Raw genomic sequence first — 21,438 nt, forward strand, 5'->3', positions numbered from 1 at the left:
TACCAAAATATGTGTAAAAAGAAACTATTGGTCCAACTTTCTCTGCCTTTCTACTCTTTTCCAAAGTCAACATTTTTATCCTCAATTTCTTTTCATCTGTCAATCATGACTTTCCTCAATTTGCATGTGTGATTTGAAAGTACAAAATGTTGTGTTTTGCCCATGTCCTGTTGCTAAAAAAAAATCACAAAACATGTTAAACATTACAATTGTTTGATGCAGGGGTCATCTTTGATAACAATTTAGAAGAATTTGACAAAGCAAAATAGTCCTTTCCCTGGCCACAGTTCCATGCCTGAGAAAACATAATTAGCTAAACTGAAAACACATTTTGATCAGTTGGAAATGTCCCTTTGACAGCAGTAGCCTAGTTATAGGCTTTGACAGCAAGATAATTAGKCTACTCCAAATAAGGTCAATGAACCAAAGCAGTTTCACAGAACACTAAAAAGTGTCTTAGTAGTTTTTCAATAACAAATAGCTCATGAAGCACGGCTGTGTGTGTTTCTCATAATTGAGCCAGCTGAATGGACGCCTTTTGTCCTGCTGGCAGACCCACTCTGCACTGACTTCTTGTTTACCGGCTGGGGCTCTGAGGGGATTTCCCCTGTGTGGGGAAAAATTAACCACCAAACCTCCACCATCATAGAGGCAWTTTATCGAAACTGTGTTGAAGTGTTGTCAATGTGGCAAATACCTTATTAGTAGGCACACACACACACCATGACATGATTTTTTGGGATGAGTCTGGGGTACCGTGAGTGTGCAGATGCCTGATGAGGCCTATCTGAGCCCGGGACACTCTTTGGCACACTGACATGATATCTTGGTAACAGTGTCCTGAGGAACCACTCTGTTGATATGGGTCTTGTGCTCAGAGGTGTCAATTGGGTATGGCACAGTATGGCATACCCTAGCTCAACACGAACAATTAAAAATAGACTACTAAAATAATTTATATCCCGATTAAAAGGCTAATGCAGCAACCATAGCCACGGGAAGATGTTTGGGGGTGGGGGTGCTGTGATTTTTTTATTAACCCTTACAAAAAAAGTTGGCCGTTCTGAAACTGCAGTAAAAGTGTCGTAACTGCAGTCGACTGTGGTATTTTGGACGCAATAATTGCAGTACTGTCACACCCTGATCTGTTTCACCTGTCTTTGTGATTGTTTCCACTCCCCTCCAGGTGTCGCCCATCTTCCCCATTATCCCCTGTGTATTTATACCTGTGTTCTCTGTTTGTCTGTTGCCAGTTCGTTATGTTTCGTCAAGCCTACCACCGGTTTCCCTCTGTTCCTGTCTCTCGATTGTTCCTGTTTTCTAGTTTTCCCGGTTTTGACCTTTTCTGCCTGCCTTGACCCTGCCTGCCATCCTGTACCTTTGCCCCACCTATTTGGATTACTGACCCCTGCCTGCCCTTGACCTGTCTTTTGCCTGCCCCTTTTGGATTAATAAACGGTTGTTACTTCGACGTTGTCTGCATTTGGGTCTTACCTTAATGTGATATATACTGCACTCTAACTGCATTCTTTTTTCATCAGGGTATTTTCAGATTTTTCAGGGGGTGCTGCAGCACCCCTACTCCCCGTGGCTATGGAAGCAACCCAGCTGGCTGGCTTTAGGACTATGGACTGGGCATCCACACAGCTCTGCAGAGAACAGCACAACTTTTCTTTCAAAACTGTGGAGGAGATAGATGGCTAGATAACTGCTGTTTGACATCAAACTAAACTAGAGTTTTTGATCCCGGTACTGAGCTAGTGAGTAGCAGCGAATTGCTGTCTGACGTGTTTGTAGAATGTAAAGTCCGCTATCGACTGGGGTGAAGGAAGTTACAGCAGCCAAGGTGATAATGGCTGAAGTMAATTTTTTATGTTTTTTTGCTATTCTTTAAATGGCATTTTAGAGTTTTTAAATGAAGTAAAAATGCAATAAATGAGCTTCTACTTGATAAAAATTCAGAGTCATTTGCAATACCCTAGGTTTGTTTAGCTGAAACGACGCCCCTGCTTGCGTTGTTGTCTCTTTACAATCAAGAAAGAAGAGCTAATGGTTTGCTATAATGCATATTGTGAGTAATTACCTGACATAACTCAAGACTATAGCTGTGTTTGAATACCCATACTAACATACTGTATACTACATACTTAATGTGTAAATACTATATTCTATTAGTTAATTTTAGTATATTGTAAACAAACGGTATCCTTTCAGGGGAAATAGAGGAATCTGGGAGAAAGAGAGCGCTTGTTTGAAATGGAAAAGCGTTGTGGTAGCTTCTGATAAAGAAGAACATCAAGACAAACCAGTTGCTTTACAAGTGGGATGCACTGTTGAGCGCTACATCCAGAGGGGTTTGTGCTGATTGTACGGAGATTGTGACAGTCAGTTAAATGGGATCCCTTGACAAGGCAAGAACAAGATGTATGTCAGGAGAAGTACAGTATTATCATAAGGAGAGTTATACTTGGAATATGGGAGGCGCAGCGGTCCCAGCCGAATCCTGAGGGGGGGCCCAGATAGCCGGATGGGAAAAAGAGAGACAGAGGAGGTCTAAGAGAGAGAGGGAGGAAGAGGGTGAGCTTGAGTCGGTTAAAAATGGTGGGGAAAAAGGAGATGGTTTGTTAAAGAAGAATGGTAGAAAGTGTAAGCAGAGTCAGTTGAAGACAGGAGGAGAATGAAAGTGAATGAGGGCAAAGTATCGAAGGTGGTAGGTGTGGTGAAGTTCTCGGAGCCCGAGACTTGCACCGAGGGTTAGGATAAAGATAAATCTGACAGTAGGAGTGAAGTTTTTGGAAAGAGTGGACCCTTGCCTTTTGGCTGATCCATTTGAGGTTTCAGGGTGAAAACAGAGTTGGGTGTTGTGGAATCAGTGAGGGTAACCAGAAGTGGTCTTGTGATAATTATGTGTTTCTGCTGGTCAGAGGGAGCAGACGCTCCATGTTAAACGAATGGGGGCAATAGATGTGAATTGTTTTGCTCTCAAGAAAAGGGCATCATTGAAAGGAGTGATTACTGGGGTAGCGGTAAATGTGAAAGCTGGTCAACTGAAGAAGAAGATTCCCAGTGTTTGTGATGCTCATCGCTTGGTGTGACGCAGACAGGGTGGTGTGAGTGGAGAAACAGAAGAGTCATTGTCTGTTCTTTTGAGTTTTGATGTTGAGTCTTTGCCCGACCAGGTGATGTTAGGATATATAAGTTATCCTGTACAAGCTTTTGTGCCGACTACATTACGTTGTTACAGGTGTCAAGCTTATGGGCATGTGGCAGCAGTGTGTAGGAGGAAGGTTCCTAGGTGTGAGAAGTGTGCAGAAGGGCATGAGAGAAAGGAATGGGTAGCATTGGGGAAAGTAGTGGTATGTGTTAATTGTAGGTGTGCCCATGGGGCTGGGGATCAGAAATGTCTAGTGCGAGAGAGGCAGGTTGAGGTTTCCAGGGTTAGAGTAGTGCAGAAGTGGTCATATGCTGAGGCAGTGAAGTAGAGGAAGATGGGTCAAGGGGGAGGGATCCTGAGAGGAGTGGTGTGAGTAGTAGATTTGTACCAGTACAGAGGGATAAACCAACAAGTGATATATGTTTCAGTAAGATTGGATTTTTGGAATGTATAGTAATGGTTATCAACTGTACTGCAGGGATGGAACGTAAGTCACAGAAAATAGAGTTTGTTGTGGCAGCTGCAGAGAGGTATTTGGGTGTGCAAGACTTGACATCAGAAGGTGCGTTAAGTGGTAGTGTCCCATGCTTTCAGGCTGTTTGCCTGAAATAGGACTAAATAGATTTAAATAGTGGAGTACAGTATTTATATAAGGGAGTTATATTCCAGTCTAGTAGGTGGCGGTAATGCAACATTTATTGGATGCCAACCACCGCTGAACCTCATCGTAGAAGAAGGTATCCTTTCAGTTGAGCGTACTAGCGCTTCGCCTGTCTACCGGAAGTTGATGCTGTTGCTATGCAACCTYTTGCTAGCAAAACAAGCTCAGTTGGTAGAGCATGGCGCTTGCAACCCCAGGGTTGTGGGTTCATTCCCCACGGGGGGACCAGGATGAATATGTATGAACTTTCCAATTTTGTAAGTCGCTCTGGATAAGAGCGTCTGCTAAATGACTTAAATGTAAATGTAGCTAGACATTTTACGATTTCGGGTGTTTCATGATTTCAATCTGGAGTGCCTGAGTGCGCTCTGGGCTTTCGTAAATCCAGAGTGTTGTCAAATTGTTCATTTGTAAATTCAGAGCGTTTCGCTCTCGGAGAGCACACACTGGACACTCTGGCCAAGGAGTAGGGTTGATCCGAGGGTTCTGAACTCACAACGGCAGTCAAGCACCCAAGCTAACTGGCTAACGTTAGCTAGCTACTTCCAGACACAAATGAGAGAGCACCTCTCTGACCATTTTACTCGCTCTAGCAGAGCTGGTTAGGCTGTTTTCATGTTATGCAGATCATTGGTTACTAAGTGTGCTGCTGGCAACAATTTAATTACGCTCTTTTTGGCCAATGTTAATTCACACCAGCCATATTCAATGGGTGTTGAGCGTTTGTAAATGCATCAGTTATTCTGCGATCCGGCACACAGACGAGACAAGAGTGCTCTGAAATCGATGTAGATAGCCAGAATTAACAATGCCCATTGAGAACRCAGAACKACTATAGCACTTAGCTAAAAATTCCATGAATAATCAAGCCAATAAACGTTGGGTAGTTAGTTAGATAGCATACAGTTAATATACSGCCTGGCAAGTTCGATGTAGTAGCCAACTAACATTAGGACGGTAATTAGCTAACATACCGGTACATACTGCTGTAATGATATGCTATGTGGTTCGTAAGGATAGCGTAGCTAACCAACATAACATGTAAGGTAACTTATTTGAAAAGTCATTCCTTTATTATATTGCTCAAYATTTTCCTAACATTTGTCATAATTAGTTAAAGCAATGAATTTGTATCGCCATTTTCTTCAAATCTGAAAACGATGTGAAACCACGCCCATTTTCTGAAGAATTGCATTATGGGCCCTAAAAGCACGGAAATAGTGTCCACTGCTTGTGTTCTTCGTATTTTGACGAATTTAGTACGACTTCAGAGAACTTTCGGTATACTATCTATATCCATGCTATGACCAATAAGCATACTATATACTCAATTTACGTCACAAATAGTACGGTTCGTATGAGTGTTCGAACAAGGCTGATGTTCATGGGTATCTAGACATTTTTACGCATTCAATCATAGACTCATCGTCGGGTATTAAATAGACTCATAGTGGGTATTAGGCTACTGATCATTATAGCAATAATGGTAGAATATCATTGATAGAATATGGCGTTATAAGTACATTTGGTAGATACAAATKAAGTTGCTTCTGCCTACAGTAAACTGTAAAAAGATCCACTTGCATTTTAAGTTGAATATTCAATTATAGGCAAATAAAATGTGTGATTCTCAATTGTCATCATAATCATCCCGTATATAACGTTCAACACAGTTCCACAAAACGTGTCATTTTGCATCTTGAGTGACAATTGCACATTCCTTGATATAACTGCAATGCACACATTGAACTCTAAAACGGGGAAAAGCCAAATGAGGTTACGGCATAGAGATAGATAGAGGACTCATCTTTGTATATGTGCCATCATAGCGTCYGTGACAGCATGCGCTGCGTCATTGAGGCAATCTCCATTTTTAAGTAGTCAGTTTTCTTCTTCAGGATTGGCTGATCCCTCCTTATGTCCCGGTTGGACATGAATCCAACAGGGTCACCGGGAGGGATCAGCCAATGAAATTAGAAATCCCACCCAGTTTACTACATTAAAATGGTGGAAGCCCTCAATGTTGCTGCCAATGCTAAAATAGCATTTTGGTAACTAGAGGCCTCTATCATTCTTTATGGGTTACGGTATAAGCACTACGTCGGCTTTAGGACCCAGGGGTGATTCGGATGTTATGAGGACATAAGGCTCGGTTGGTTTAATGGGAGAACGACTAGACTTTTGAGTGCATGAGGATACATTAACTAATAATACGCATGGACAAATATGCTGATAAGTTGTCAAAGAGTCCAAACAATGACCCCTAATAACGTTCGAATTGGTCAAGGTAAAGTTCTGTTTAAATTGTTTTGTTTCAGTCATGTCAGAAATAGTAGTAGTTCGCATTGTAGTCAGTGGGGATGCGGATATCTTCACCCAATCTGCTCTGCTAGGCCTTGAACTGTCAAAAACGAGCCAAAATATATTGTTATGCCTAAAGTATGTAACATATAGTTAGTTGTGTGGCGCATTGCCCATTTCCACAGTAACTCAGGGTATTACATGTGTCCGAAGAGTTAACAAATAATTGCTGTAAAGTCGTTTTTTATTTTGCTGTCRCGCAGGGTGTTGGGGAAAAACTAAATGTAATATGTACGGATACTCTGTCATGAATTGTTATGAGTAAATTGGTTGCATGCCGCTTGGTTTCATTTGGCTACAGCACGGACTGTAGTAAATCCGCCGTGTTTTAGTCCACAAATCCCCCCCACCCCTCATACTGTTGTTTTCTTGTGAAACTCAGCCTATTTATTGTCTTTTAATTTAGCTGAAACGGTTGTTGAATTATTTTATTAACGCCAAAATTGAAATAAGAGGGACTTGGTTGTTGTTCCATTGAATTATTTCTACATTGTTGCCGAACCATAGAGGAACCTGCGCATTCATTTTTTTTTCTTTCAGTAGTCTAACACGTGTGATACTTGAACAAGAATCTGGGTGTATAGTAACGTCTACCGTAAACCCAGATTCTGGTTCAACTGTAATCCCAATGTAACAATGGTATTTACTTTTTTTGCTTTAGTGTGGAAACATTGTATCCACATATACTAATACTGTATATACCCTGAAAGATTGGCGCAAACATTGTATTAAAATATGAATATTTTATTACAGAATTAATTTCATGAAWAGCAACCACCGAGCCCTTATTCTTGACGTCCCCTTTAACCTTGTGAGGGATATGCGCCAACGCTGGCCAAAATATTTTCTGTCCAAACGCAAATATGCTTCGCACGCGACACACATTTGGAACTGAATTTTCATGTATATATTAAATTAACATTTGCTCTATGCATGATRGCTGAATTGCACCTGCTTGTGTTTTGAGTAATACCTGCTTCCAACCAGAAATGGAATGGTCCAATGGAAATGCGCATGTAAGGTGAGAGCATAGTGGTGTTAGAATACTCATACTAACCATACTATTTGTGACGTAAATTGAGTATATAGTATGCTCATTGGTCATAGTATGGATATAGTTGGTATGCCAAAAGTTCCCGGATGTCGTACTACGTTCGCCAAAACACGAAGTATACAAATATAKTATGCTTTTAGGGCCCATAATGCAATTCTTAATTATTTATTTATTTTTCTTCAGGTTTGAAGACAATGGTGAAAGAGCAGATACAAATTCATTGCTTTAACTAATTATGACAAATGTTAAAATGTTGAGCAATATAATAAAGTATTGACTTTGCAAATAAGTTACCTTACATGTTATGTTGGATGACAATTTGTTAGCTATGCTATCCTTACGAACCACATAGGATGGTAGCTGGCTAACATRCATACTAACGTTAGTTGGCTMCTACATCGAACTTGCCAGGCCGTATATTAACTATATGCTTCCTCACTAACTACCCAACATTTATTGACTTGATTATTCCCGTCATTCTTAGCTAAGTGGTATAGTCGTTGTGAGTTCTCATTGGACATTCAGGTGCCGGTGTCAGTAAACATKGCCAAAAAAGCGTAATTAAATTGTTCCCAGCAGCAGTTGGTCACCAACGCTTTGGATAACAGGAAAACAGCCTAACCAGCTCCGCTAGGGTGAGTAAAATGATCAACTCTCTGAATTTACAAACGGACAGTCTGAAAACACAATGAATTTACGAATGCCCAGAGTGCACTCTAGTTTGAATTTAAGAACTCACCAGAAGGCGTAAAATGTCTAGCTAGTAATTTGTTATACTAACAAGTTAGCAAGAGGTTGCATAGCAACACCAACTTCTTGTAGACAGGCGCAGCGCTAGTACGCTCAACTGAAGAAGGTATACTAAAATGAACAAATAGTATGTAGTGTATATACTCATTAAGTATATAGTATGTTTASTATAGGTATTCGAACACAGCTCATGTCTTACCTCGGCTGGAGGTTGTTACATTCAGGTGAAACGTTGCTAAATTGCATACAGTAAATATATCTTTTSTATTTGAAAGATTATTTCTCGCTAGTATGAAAGTTAAGTTCCAAAGGTTTCTAAAACCATATTGCAAGCGAGGATCATTCACATTTCTAAACGTTAAAACAGAACATCGGGATTGTAGTTCTCATGGAGCCAGCTGTGGTACCTTCATCTGAGAACCCAAAAGGGAGACGGCTGTAAGCTCCCTTGGGTTTTGGAGAGCTATAAATGACCCATCATACTGCATTAGTGTTTTTCACGATGTTGAACTTGACATCACATCTTTGTCATGACATGCCATTTAGAAAATATACACTACATGACCAAAAGTATGTGGGCACCTGCTCGTCGAAYGTCTCATAACAAAATCATGGGCATTAATATGGAGTTGGTCCCCCCCCCCCCTTTGCTGCTATAATAGCCTGCACTCTTCTGGGAAGGCTTTCCACTAGATGTTGGAACGTTACTGCGGGGATTTGCTTCCCTTCAGTCACAAGCATTAATGAGGTCGGGCACTGATATTGGGTGATTAGGCCTGGCTCGCAGTCTGCATTCCAATACATCCCAAAGGTGTTCGATAGGATTGAGGTCAGGGCTCTGTGCAGGCCAGTCAAGTTGTTCCACACTGATCTTGACAAACAATTATTATAAAAACATTTTTAACCCTTTTTATTTCTCCCCAATTTCATGGTATCCAATTGGTAGTTAGTCTTGTCCCATCGGTGCAACTCCCGTACGGACTCGGGAGAGGCRAAGGTCAAGAGCTGTGCATCCTCTGAAACGCAACGCAGCCGAGCCGCACTGCTTCTTGACACAATGCCCGCTTAACCCGTAAGTTAGCCGCACCAATGTGTCAGAGGAAACACCTGGTGTCCGTGTCAGYGTGCTTTGCGCCCGGCCCGCCACAGGAGTCGCTAGTGCTTGAGAACATCCCTGCCAGCCAAACCCTCCCCTAACCCGGACGATGCTGAGCCAGTTGTGCGCCGCCTCATGGGTTTCCCGGTCACGGTCGGCTGCGACAGAGCCTGGACTTGTTCCAGGATCTCTAGTGGCACAGCTATTCCTCCTCCATCTAACTTTACAGTTGGCACTATGCATTCGGGTAGGTAGTGTTCTCCTGGTATCTGCCAAACTCAGATTCATTTGTCAGACTGCCAGATGGTGAAGTGTGATTCATCACTTCAGAGACCGCGCTTCCACTGCTCCAGAGTCCAATGGCGGCTATCTTTACACCACTCCAGTCAACACTTGGCACTGCGCATGGTGATCTTAGGCTTGTGTGCGGCTGCTTGACCATGGAAACCAATTTCAATAAGCTCACAACAAACCAGTATTGTGCCGATGTTGCTTCCAGAGACAGTTTGGAACTCGGTAGTGAGTGTTGCAACTGAGGACAGACGATTTGTATGCCCTATGCTCTTCAGCACTCGGTCATGTTCTGTGAGCTTGTGTGGCCTACCACTTTGCGGCTGGGCTGTTGTTACTCCTAAATGTTTCCACTTCACAATAACAGAACTTAGTTGACCAGGGAAGAAATTTGATGAACTGACTTGTTGGAAAGGTGGCCTTCTATGACGGTGCCACTTTGAAAATCACTGAGCTTTTCATTAAGGCTATTCTACTGCCAATGTTTGTCAATGGAGATTGCATGGCTTTGCTCGATTTTATAAACTCAGCAAAAAACAATTACGTGCTCATTGTCAACTGCGTTTTTTTWAAAGCAAACTTAACGTGTAAATATTTGTATGAACATAAGATTCAACAACTGAGACATAAACTGAACAAGTTCCACAGACATGTGACTAACAGAATAATGTGTATCTGAGCAAAGGTGGGGGTCAAAAGTAAGTCAGTATCTGGTGTGGYCACCAGCTGCATTAAGTACTGCAGTGCATCTCCTCCTCATGGACTGCACCAGATTTGACAGTTCTTGCTGTGAGATGTTACCCCACTCTTCCACCAAGGCACCTGCAAGTTCCAGGACATTTCTGGGGGAATGGCCCTAGCCCTCACCCTCCGATCCAACAGGTACCAGACGTGCTCAATGGGATTGAGATCTGGGCTCTTCACTGGCCATGGCAGAACACTGACATTCCTGTCTTGCAGGAAGTCACGCACAGAATGAGCAGTATGGCTGGTGGCATTGTCATGCTGGAGGGTCATGTCAGGATGAGCCTGCGGGAAGGGTACCACATGAGGGAGGAGGATGTCTTCCCTGTAACGCACAGCGTTGAGATTGCCTGCAATGACAACAAGCTCAGTCCGATGATGCTGTGACACACCGCCCCAGACCATGACGGACCCTCCACGTCCAATCGATCCCGCTCCAGAGTACAGATCTCGGTGTAACACACATTCCTTCATTTACATTACATTTACATTTAAGTCATTTAGCAGACGCTCTTATCCAGAGCGACTTACAAGTTGTGCATTCACCTTATGATGTCCAGTGGAACAACCACTTTACAATAGTGCATCTAACTCTAAGGGGGGGGGGGGTTAGAAGGATTACTTTATCCTATCCTAGGTATTCCTTAAAGAGGTGGGTTTCAGGTGTCTCCGGAAGGTGGTGATTGATTCCGCTGACCTGGCGTCGTGGGGAGTTTGTTCCACCATTGGGGTGCCAGAGCAGCGAACAGTTTTGACTGGGCTGAGCGGGAGCTTTACTTCCTCAGAGGTAGGGAGGCGAGCAGGCCAGAGGTGGATGAACGCAGTGCCCTTGTTTGGGTGTAGGGCCTGATCAGAGCGAAGGTACGGAGGTGCCGTTCCCCTCACAGCTCCGTAGGCAGACCATGGTCTTGTAGCGGATGCGAGCTTCAACTGGAAGCCAGTGGAGAGAGCGGAGGAGCGGGGTGACGTGAGAGAACGATACCCGCGAATCCGGCCATCACCCCGTGAGACAAAACCGCGACTCGTCAGTGAAGAACACTTTTTGCCAGTCCGGTCTGGTCCAGCAACGGTGGGTTTGTGCCCATAGGCCATGTTGTTGCTAGTGATGTCTGGTGAGGACCTGCCTTCAAACAGGCCCACAAGCCCTCAGTCCAACCTCTCTCAGCCTATTGTGGACAGTCTGAGCACTGATGGAGGGATTGTGCATTCCTGGTGTAACTCGGGTAGTATTTTTGCCATCTTGTACCTGTCCCGCAGGTGTGATGTTCGGATGTACCGATCCTGTGCAGGTATTGTTACATGTGGTCTGCCACTGTGAGGACGATCAGCTGTCCGTCCTGTCTCCCTGTAGTGCTGTCTTAGGCGTCTCCACAGTACGGACATTGCAATTTATTGCCCTGTCCACATCTGCAGTCCTCATGCCTCCTTGCAGCATGCCTAAGGCACGTTCACGCAGATGAGCGGACCCTGGGCATCTTTCTTTTGGTGTTTTTCAGAGTCAGTAGAAAGGCCTCTTTAGTGGCCTAAGTTTTCATAACTGTGACCTTAATTGACTACCATCTAAGCTGTTAGTGTCTTAACGACCGTTCCACAGGTGCATGGTCATTATTTGTTTATGATTCATTGTAAAAGCATGGGAAACAGTGTTGAAACCTTTTTACAATGAAATCTGTGAAGTTATTTGGATTTTTACAAATTATCTTTGAAAGACAGGGTCCTGAAAAAGGGACGTTTCTTTATTTGCTGAGTATAGTTCAAACTAGGGATACACAATATATCGGTAAGCATATTGGAATCGGACGATATTAGCTAAAAATGCCGGCATCGGCCCTACGTATAGTTTAACACTGTCAAAGCTGACATGCATACCTGTATACAGTGGGGAGAACAAGTATTTGATACACTGCCGATTTTGCAGGTTTTCCTACTTACAAAGCATGTAGAGGTCTGTAATTTTTATCATAGGTACACTTCAACTGTGAGAGACGGAATCTAAAACAAAAATCCAGAAAATCACATTGTATGATTTTAAAATAATTAATTTGCATTTTATTGCATGACATAAGTATTTGATCACCTACCAACCAGTAAGAATTCCGGCTCTCACAGACCTGTTAGTTTTTTCTTAAGAAGCCCTCCTGTTCTCCACTCATTACCTGTATTAACTGCACCTGTTTGAACTCGTTGCCTGTATAAAAGACACCTGTCCACACACTCAATCAAACAGATTCCAACCTCTCCACAATGGCCAAGACCAGAGAGCTGTGTAAGGACATCAGGGATAAAATTGTAGACCTGCACAAGGCTGGGATGGGCTACAGGACAATAGGCAAGCAGCTTGGTGAGAAGGAAACAACTGTTGGCACAATTATTAGAAAATGGAAGAAGTTCAAGATGACGGTCAATCACCCTCGGTCTGGGGCTCCATGCAAGATTTCACCTCGTGGGGCATCAATGATCATGTGGAAGGTGAGGGATCAGCCCAGAACTACACGGCAGGACCTGGTCAATGACCTGAAGAGAGCTGGGACCACAGTCTCAAAGAAAACCATTAGTAACACACTACGCCGTCATGGATTAAAATCCTGCAGCGCACGCAAGGTCCCCTGCTTAAGCCAGTGCATGTCCAGGCCTGTCTGAAGTTTGCCAATGACCATCTGGATGATCCAGAGGAGGAATGGAGAAGGTCATGTGGTCTGATGAGACAAAAATAGAGCTTTTTGGTCTAACCACTCGCCATGTTTGGGAAAGAAGAAGTATGAGTAACAACCCCAAGAACACCATCCCAACCGTGAAGCATGGAGGTGGAAACATCATTCTTTTGGGGATGCTTTTCTGCAAAGGGGACAGGACGACTGCACCGTATTGAGGGGAGATGGATGTGGCCATGTATCGCGAGATCTTGGCCAACAACCTCCTTCCCTCAGTAAGAGCATTGAAGATGGTCGTGGCTGGGTCTTCCAGCATGACAACGACACGAAGCACACAGCCATGGCAACTAAGGAGTGGCTCCGTAAGAAGCATCCAAGGTCCTGGAGTGGCCTAGCCAGTCTCCAGACCTGAACCAATAGAAAATCTTTGGAGGGAGCTGAAAGTCCGTATTGCCCAGCGACAGCCCCGAAACCTGAAGGATCTGGAGAAGATCTTGTAGGGAGGAGTGGGCCAAAATCCCTGCTGCAGTGTGTGCAAACCTAGTCAAGAACTACAGGAAACGTATGATCTCTGTAATTGCAAACAAAGGTTTCTGTACCAAATATTAAGTTCTGCTTTTCTGATGTATCAAATACTTATGTCATGCAATAAAATGCAAATTAATTATTTAAAAATCATACAATGTGATTTTCTGGATTTTTGTTTAGATTCCGTCTCTCATAGTTGAAGTGTACCTATGATAAAAATTACAGACCTCTACATGCTTTGTAAGTAGGAAAACCTGCAAAATCGGCAGTGGTATCAAATACTGTTCTCCCCACTGTAACGTAGGTAGCTGATGTAATGATGCAACAAAAAAATACAGCGCTACACGTGCAACACAGCATTCCTAACACAGCCTACTGCGTCGCTCTATTTTGAAGTTTCAAAGGAATTTAACAAAAAGGTCATATGTAGCATTTGATGCTATTATTTCCTGAGGGGAGAAAGTGATATCTTTCAATACCACAAACCTGAATACTCATTTGAAAGTGCTTCACCCCCAGACGTTCAGCGACTACTTAGAACAAGAGCAGAAAAACTAAGCGCACACTTCCAACAAGTTCAAGTCGAGCAGTCATTTGAAAGAGTAAGAATTTCAGCGAGACAACTAAGGTGAAATCCATTAACGCCAAGATAATGGAATTCATTGCCCTTGACAATCAACCCTTCTCTGTCGTGGATGATGTTGGCTTTCGCCGACTGGTCGAGCACCTCGAGCCCCGGTACACACTAGCAAGTAGCCGCTATTTTTCAGATGTTGCCCTACCGGAGTTACAGTATTGTTGAAACGCACAACCATGAGCTACTTGCTATGGGCGTCACTGCTATTAGCTTCACGACTGACATTTGGACCAGCGACGTCAGCCCCATGAGCGTGCTGAATCTGACAGCACAGTGGGTCGACGAGGATTTCGTACTGAGGAAAGCTGTCTTGCATGCTCAAGAATGTGCTGGTTCTCATACCGCTGCTGCCATTTCAATGGCATTTGAGAACATGTTTAACACTTGGAAAATCCCCAAGAACGAAGTACATGCTGTGCTACGTGATAATGCACGTAACATGACAAAGGCTTTGGGAGAGTCGCCAGTTTGCCATGCATGGCACACGCTGCAACTGGCTGTGAACGAAGGTGTTTTGGCCCAACGCAGCATAGTGGCAACAGGTAGGAAGATGGTGGGTCATTTTAAACGCATACAGCTGCCTGCAAGCAATACAGAAGCAGCTTGGAGTGAAAATGAAAAGGCTTAAGCAAGATGTTTCCACCAGATGGAACAGTACTTTTTACATGGAGAGCCTGCTGGAACAAAAACRAGTGCTTGGCATGTACGCAGCTGACTGAGTTACCTTCAACAGTCAGTACAAACTTGTGGAGACTCACTGACAACATGAACACACTCCTAGCTCCATTCAAACAACTGACTCAAGAAATAAGCTCATCAACTGCGTCTGCAGCAGACGTGATACCCTCTGTCATGGTTTTGAAACGCCTGCTCGACAACTGCCGACACAGACCATGGGGTTAACTTGCAAAAGTACTCTACTAGAGGCTATGAACAAGCGATTATTTGGCATTCTCTCTGAGCCTCTTTAGTGTCGCCACCATGCTTGATGCTAGGTACAAGGACMGCTACTTCGACGCAAACAAACAGGGTTAAAGTGACTATGCATTGATAAAGAGTACCAGCAGTGTAAAAACAAACGGGGGTCCAATGTAAATAGTCTGGGTGGCCATTTGATTAATTGTTCTGCTACCTTATGGCTTGGGGTAGAAGCTGTTAAGGAGCCTTTTGGACCTAGACTTGGCGCTCTGGTACTGTTTGCCGGGCGGTAGCAGAACAGTCTATGACTTGGGTGTCCTTATTCAAAATTAACAGGAGTGCTCCAAACAAAAGATAATGACTCAATTGACAGAACTTGTCAATGGAATTAAATAAACAAACTTGTTTCTCACAAGTGTCCACTCCGACAATGAGAACATGAAGACTATATMATATTGAATGCATTAAAATAAATAACCGTAACAAACATTGTAGAATAGGAATTAATGGTAAATGTACTACTGTTGATATCTGTAATGGGGAAATTGATCTACACTTAACGATCAAACGAAATCAATTCACACAATGAATGTGCACAATTTTGGAGAGGGTGCATTCTGGAGAGAAGTGCATCGGGGGCGCATGGTCAATCCGACGTCTGCATTGGCCATGCAGCATTTACGGTGATATGGCCTCAGCAGAAGTCAGGGTAAGAATGGCCTCAGCAGAAGTCGGGGGGCTTTCATACTTCTTGCGCTTCATGGAGCAGTGCAGAGCTGTTGTCAGGGAAGTGAGTTTGTGTTTATACAGGATGTAACGCCCCCACCTACGATCAAACAATCATGCCAATAAGGGGCTATACAGAGCCCACTGCATTTGTTACAAAATCTGGGAGGTGAATGGTGATGTAGTACAGAGCTTGAGTTGGCTTCTGCATGCCTCTATATATTTATGTGTAATATTTGTCTTTTTTAATTGGTGTTAGCTAGCACTAGTCAAAACTCCGGTATTTCTGATCCTATAGCTTCTATTTAAATAGTGAGCCAACATGTTTTCAGCACTTTTGCCTGACTGATCGAAACTTTCTTGTCTCTCTGCAGCAGACATATAGTGAGCAATATGTTTGCAACATCAAATCGTAATAAAATCACAGTATTGAATCGCAATACTTTGAAAATCGCAACACATATTGTATCGGCACTTAAGTATTTTGAAATCGTTTTGTGAGGTCCCTGGCAATCCCCAGCCATAATGTTCACACTCGTCAAGGTGGACCATTCGAAACCAGGGGGGATGGTGGTTGCTTAGTTAACTAACATAAAACAAACACTCTAAAAGCTATAATTCAGAGGTGAGCCCCTCTGTCCGGATGCATTACAATTCAAGGGATGGATCTGGAAATGTGTTTTTTATATTTCGGTCCTGTAAATGCTCCGTCTATACTCCCTCACCCACTCATTGTTCCCTTTCGCTCAGCCTGTTCCGAACATTAGTGATTAATGCAAAGATTTGACAGCCTGCTGAATGTGAACGATTTAACAAATGATATTGACAGCCTCTTTCAAACTACTTTTAACGGGAATTACCTTCACACTCATTACATAATTTACTTTTGTTACGTTTTTGTATCAATTGGATCTGACGAATGATTCTGTTTTATTTTTATGTCTGACATAATTGGAAACCACACGAACGCCGGAAACGTTTATACTCTTAACACGACACAGGGTTGGGGATCTTAGTTAGAATACTGTGTAATAGATGGTAAAGGATCATCAACATGCATGGTCAGTGAACGCCTGGCTGGTAATGGAACAGAACGTTAACCAAAATAGGTCTAGTATGGGCAACTTGGCTGACTAACTTGCATAATTTCACCCATTTGGTGGAATGTACCTAGGGAACTCTACCTGTTAGGAACTGTACCTGGCAGAAACAGCTGCTACATGTATGACTTGTTMGGACTAAGGGCGATGCCACTCAAAAGTCCTCTCAGCCTTTGCGTTGTACACACTGGATCAGTCACAGCATCTACCATCTGCAGATTCTGGCCTGGCTGTGTCAAATACATTTTTATTTGTCACATTCTTTTTAAATAACGGTGTAGACTAACAGTGAAATGCTTAAATACTGGTCATTTTTCTACAATGCAGAGTTAGAGAAATAAGGGGAAAAAATGGAAATGTTGACGAGGTGTTAAAATATCATTGCTATATAGATGGAGTACCAGTACCGAGTTGCTGTGCAGGGTGTGAGGTAATTGAGGTAGCTATGTACATATCGGTAGGGTTAAAGTGAGTAGGCAACAGGATAGATATAGTACTAGTAGCAGCAGCGGGTAGCCATTTGATTAGCTTTTTAGCAGTCTTATGGCTTGGTGGGTATATGGTGTTCAGGGTTCTAGACTTGGTGCCCCGTACCTCTTGCTGTGTGTGAGTGGTATAAGGGTAAATCCTTTTGAATTCAGTCACTTCTTGACAGCACTCCTTTTTGATTTGAATGAAACCTTCCTTACATACAGTATTTGCCCATTGTAGAAGTGCCCAGAAAGTGACCCATTTTGCATACYTGACCGTACTGTCTTCACTGGAAAATATAAACYGTTGAGATTGATATAATTTAAAAGCTAACACAGGCAAGGGCGTAACTTTGTGTTGCATATTGGGGGTGTCAGGGTCAATGGGTTCCRGGGTCAAATCACTTTCAGGGGCATCCGGTGGCATGCCTCCACCCCACCCAGGATATAAAATGTTTTAAGAAATAGCTGGTAAATGACTGTTTCTGGTATTTCTGAAGGGAAAATGCATCTAAAACCTTCCTGATAATTTGGTCAATATAGCCTAACCACAACTGAAATCCCAAATTCAGTATTACTTTAAACTGTTGGTCCAAGTTTTTTTCCCTACTGAATGCAACCCTGTTGACTTTTCTACTCTAATAAAATAAAAAAATGACACCATTAAAATATACATGTCCCCTCAAATTGTGCCTAATAACATATTGCTCCATATTATCAGGCTGGTTGTGTTATTTAGCATTATCACCTGTATCCCAACTGATACAGCTTAGTGACGATGAATAAATAGGCTGAAGCATCTGTATTTGTGCTAATCATGACCTAAATCAGTGCTTCCCAAACTTTCAGGCAAGGCCCCCTTTCATCATCTGGGAACACATTTTCTCAATTGAAATATGAAAGTGGTTCTGGAGGTGTTCTTGGGGTGATTTATGTTGCATCAACATAAGTGCTTTCCCTGCACAGTTTTGACATTCAAATGTGTTTTCTAAACAGAAATAAGGAGGCTAGTCAGCTGCTGGTCAGTCTGTGACAGGCCTCTGACTGTGTAGAGGAACCGGCTTGTTTGAGCCTACTGCTGGAGGTTGAGAAACGKCCCTACTCTAATTCTGTAGCCTACTAGAAACCAGTTGTTTCAAAGTTTATAATTCTGGTCTTCGAACTCTCAAAGTTGAGCCCAATTTAATCGTTGTACTAATTATCACTCAGTTTGAGAAATGGCACTCACACGCTAGATGCGAATCTCCTCACTTCGCAATATAAACATTCTCAATTAGAAAAATATCATTTTCTATATAATTCTTATTTTCTACTGAATTTACAATGTTAACTTGTAACAAAGTACAGTCACGTTTATCTCACATAATTAAGAGTTTGTAAAGGAGAGAAAGACACTATTGCTCCGTTGTCCTTATAAGCCTTGCGTACCTTTTTTCCCCTTCACAAACCACAGCCTCTGAGGACCGGGCCAAACCAAAAGCCTTATTGGCTGCCGGGGGGATCCAAAATTAAAATGAGGAATTGAGTAGTAGTGTAAAGCCATAGAAAGCCATTAGCTACTGTGGGAAAATAATCCATTAATTGTCAAACATGGGCTTTTAATGATTTTTTTTAACGTATATCTAATAACGAGTAAACTCCACTTTTTTTTCTTCATATTAGCATATGTTGTAGATTACTCTATTTTAACAATCGAAGGTTTTTGTGTTATGCCCCCCATCGGTTGAGACGCATGCTCTTAAATACAGGGTGGGTACCACAAAGATGGATGGATGTCCATACATCAGTGTTGATTTGAATGGGATATCTGTTTTAATGTAACTGCCAATCCTCCATAGGAAACCTATTGAAATCATATAAATATTGATAATAGAATAAAGATGACCATTTAAATTGACATTTGACGGTGGGTGGACCGGCAATCCTCTTTGTGGTAGTAATTAGAAGTTAAAATGCATTACGGCAGTTGTCTGAACTCTTTTGCAGACATCCTGACTTCGAAGAGGTCTTCTCACACCAAACACCTACTCACTTTGGAGGAGCAGTGACTAAATATCTGCCCCTTTAGTTGTGTGACTAAATACTGCCCCTTTAGTCACTGCCCCTTTAGTTATGTGGCAATCCACTCAGAGTAAAATAAACGTCCACCTCTTTTTCGTTAAAAAGCGCTACAAGCCGGCTTTTCCGACCAAGATCAAACTGAGGGTGCAGGATGGCCTGACTGGATTCAGTGTTTCCAGATCTCTCTCTTACTCGAACGGCATGCTCACGTTCTTGTCTGGCTGCACGGTCATCTTGTTTCCCTGTGCGCCAACTCTAATTTCTGTTGCGCCAATCTCTCCTCACATTCTCTTTCCTTGTACTCAAGCTCTAATTTCTGTTCAAGCAAAACATTTTGTTGCTCCACCTTTGCCTTTAGTTCTAACTCCCTTAGTTGCACGTCTACAGGATGTTCTCTACCCGTAGCACCCTTTTCATCAGCCTCTCTCACCGAGAAGATTTTGTTCACCACCAAAACAGTACCGATCAACTCTGACTACCACTTTTAGATCGCCAGATGCCACTTTGATGTCATAATGCTTTGTAATGATGTGCATATTTGCCTTTGTTCCTATATCTAGCATCTCCCATGTAGGGTTTTCCACAAATGCTTCCAACTTAAAGTCCATAGCTTTAATTTTAATTTATTAGCCTGTGTTTATGCAACTTCCAAATTTATAACCCCAAAGGTCGATGTCCGTCTACCACAAAAGTGTATTTTTGTAATCTGAATCCTGGCTTAGGAAGGCCACCAAAAACCCTGATATTTCCATCCCTACCTATAACATTTTCCAACAAGATAGAACTGCCAAAAGCAATCAACTGCAGAGTTCTGTCTTACTATCCAGTTCTATGCCCAAACAATTAGAGCTTCTACTTTTAAAAATCCACCTTTCCATAAACAAGTCTCTCACCGTTGCCGCTTGCTATAGACCACCTTCTGCCCCCAGCTGTGCCCTTGTGCCCTGGACACCATTTGTGAATTGATTGCCCCCCCTATTTATCTTCAGAGCTCGTGCTGTTAGGTGACCTAAACTGGGACGTGCATAACACCCCAGCCATCCTACAATCTAAGCTTGATGCCCTCAATCTCACACAAATGATCAATGAACCTACCAGGTACAACCTCAAATCTGTAAACACAGGCACCCTCATAGATATCATCCTAACCAACCTGCCCTCCAAATAAACATCTGCTGTCGTCAACCAGGATCTCATTGCTTGCGTCCGTAATGGGTCTGCGGTCAAACGACCACCGTTCATCGCTGTCAAACACTCCCTAAAACACTTCAGCGAGCAGGCCTTTCTAATCGACCTGACCCGGGTATCCTGGAAATATATTGACCTCATTCCGTCAGAAGATGCCTAGTTATTCTTTAAAAGTGCTTACCTCACAATCTTAAATAAGCATGCCCCATTAAAAAAATGACAACCAGCAACAGATATAGCCCGTGGTTCACTCCAGACCTGACTTCCCTTGACCAGCACAAACATCCTGTGGCGTACGGCATTAGCATCAAATAGCCCCCGCGATATGCAACTTTTCAGGGAAATTAGGAACCAATATACACAGGCAGTTAGGAAAGCAAAGGCTAGCTTTTTCAAACAGAAATTTGCATCCTGTAGTACAAACTTAAACAAGTTCTGGGACACTAAATAAGAGAATAAGAGCACCTCCTCCCAGCTGCCCATTGCATGGAGGCTAGGAAATACTGTCACCACTAATAAATCCCCAATAATGGAGAATTTAGATAATTTTTCTACGGCTGGCCACGCTTTCCACCTGGCCAACACCCCTGCACCGCCCACAGCAACTTGCCCAAGCCTCCCCCATTCCTTCACTCATGCTGCCAAACATACCCTCGTAAAACTGACCATCCTACCGATCTTTAACTTCAGACGATGTCATTTACAAAATAGCCTCCAACACTCTACTCAGACTGCATTCAATTTGCAATCAAGTGCCATCAGTTTTGTCACCAAAGCCCCATATACTACCCACCACTCGGACCTGTATGCTCTCGTTGGCTGGCCTTCGCTTCATAATTCGTCGCCAAAACCACTGGCTCCAGGTCATCTGTAAGGCGGGGGGCTTTACCTAGCAAAGACTTCTCAGCTCACTGGTCACCATAGCAGCACCCCCCCCCCCCACCCCCCCCCCACCCTTCCCATGCCACCCCCCCCCCCCCCCCATCCCCCCCCCCCCCCCCCCCCCCCCCCCCCAAAAAAACCAACCCAGACTTAGGACCAGGAAACA

At 43.1% G+C, this 21,438-nt stretch overlaps 1 protein-coding gene across 3 annotated transcripts in view; it reads left to right on the forward strand.

Annotated features, from left to right (window-relative positions):
* Positions 1-5,931: 5,931 nt before the first annotated feature.
* Positions 5,932-21,438, forward strand: part of LOC111972741 (RAC-alpha serine/threonine-protein kinase) — a 76,047-nt gene continuing 60,540 nt past the window's right edge. For 2 of the 3 annotated variants that reach the window (XM_023999803.1, XM_023999804.1), the window contains exon 1: positions 5,932-6,102. The gene's annotated coding sequence lies outside the window, so the exon portion shown is untranslated. Of the gene's footprint in view, positions 6,103-7,058; positions 7,198-21,438 lie in introns of those variants that run through there. The other variant, XM_070446566.1, reaches the window with a different exon arrangement.

The sequence above is a fragment of the Salvelinus sp. IW2-2015 genome, linkage group LG14, assembly GCF_002910315.2.
Source record: "Salvelinus sp. IW2-2015 linkage group LG14, ASM291031v2, whole genome shotgun sequence".
Lineage (NCBI taxonomy): Eukaryota > Metazoa > Chordata > Actinopteri > Salmoniformes > Salmonidae > Salvelinus > Salvelinus sp. IW2-2015.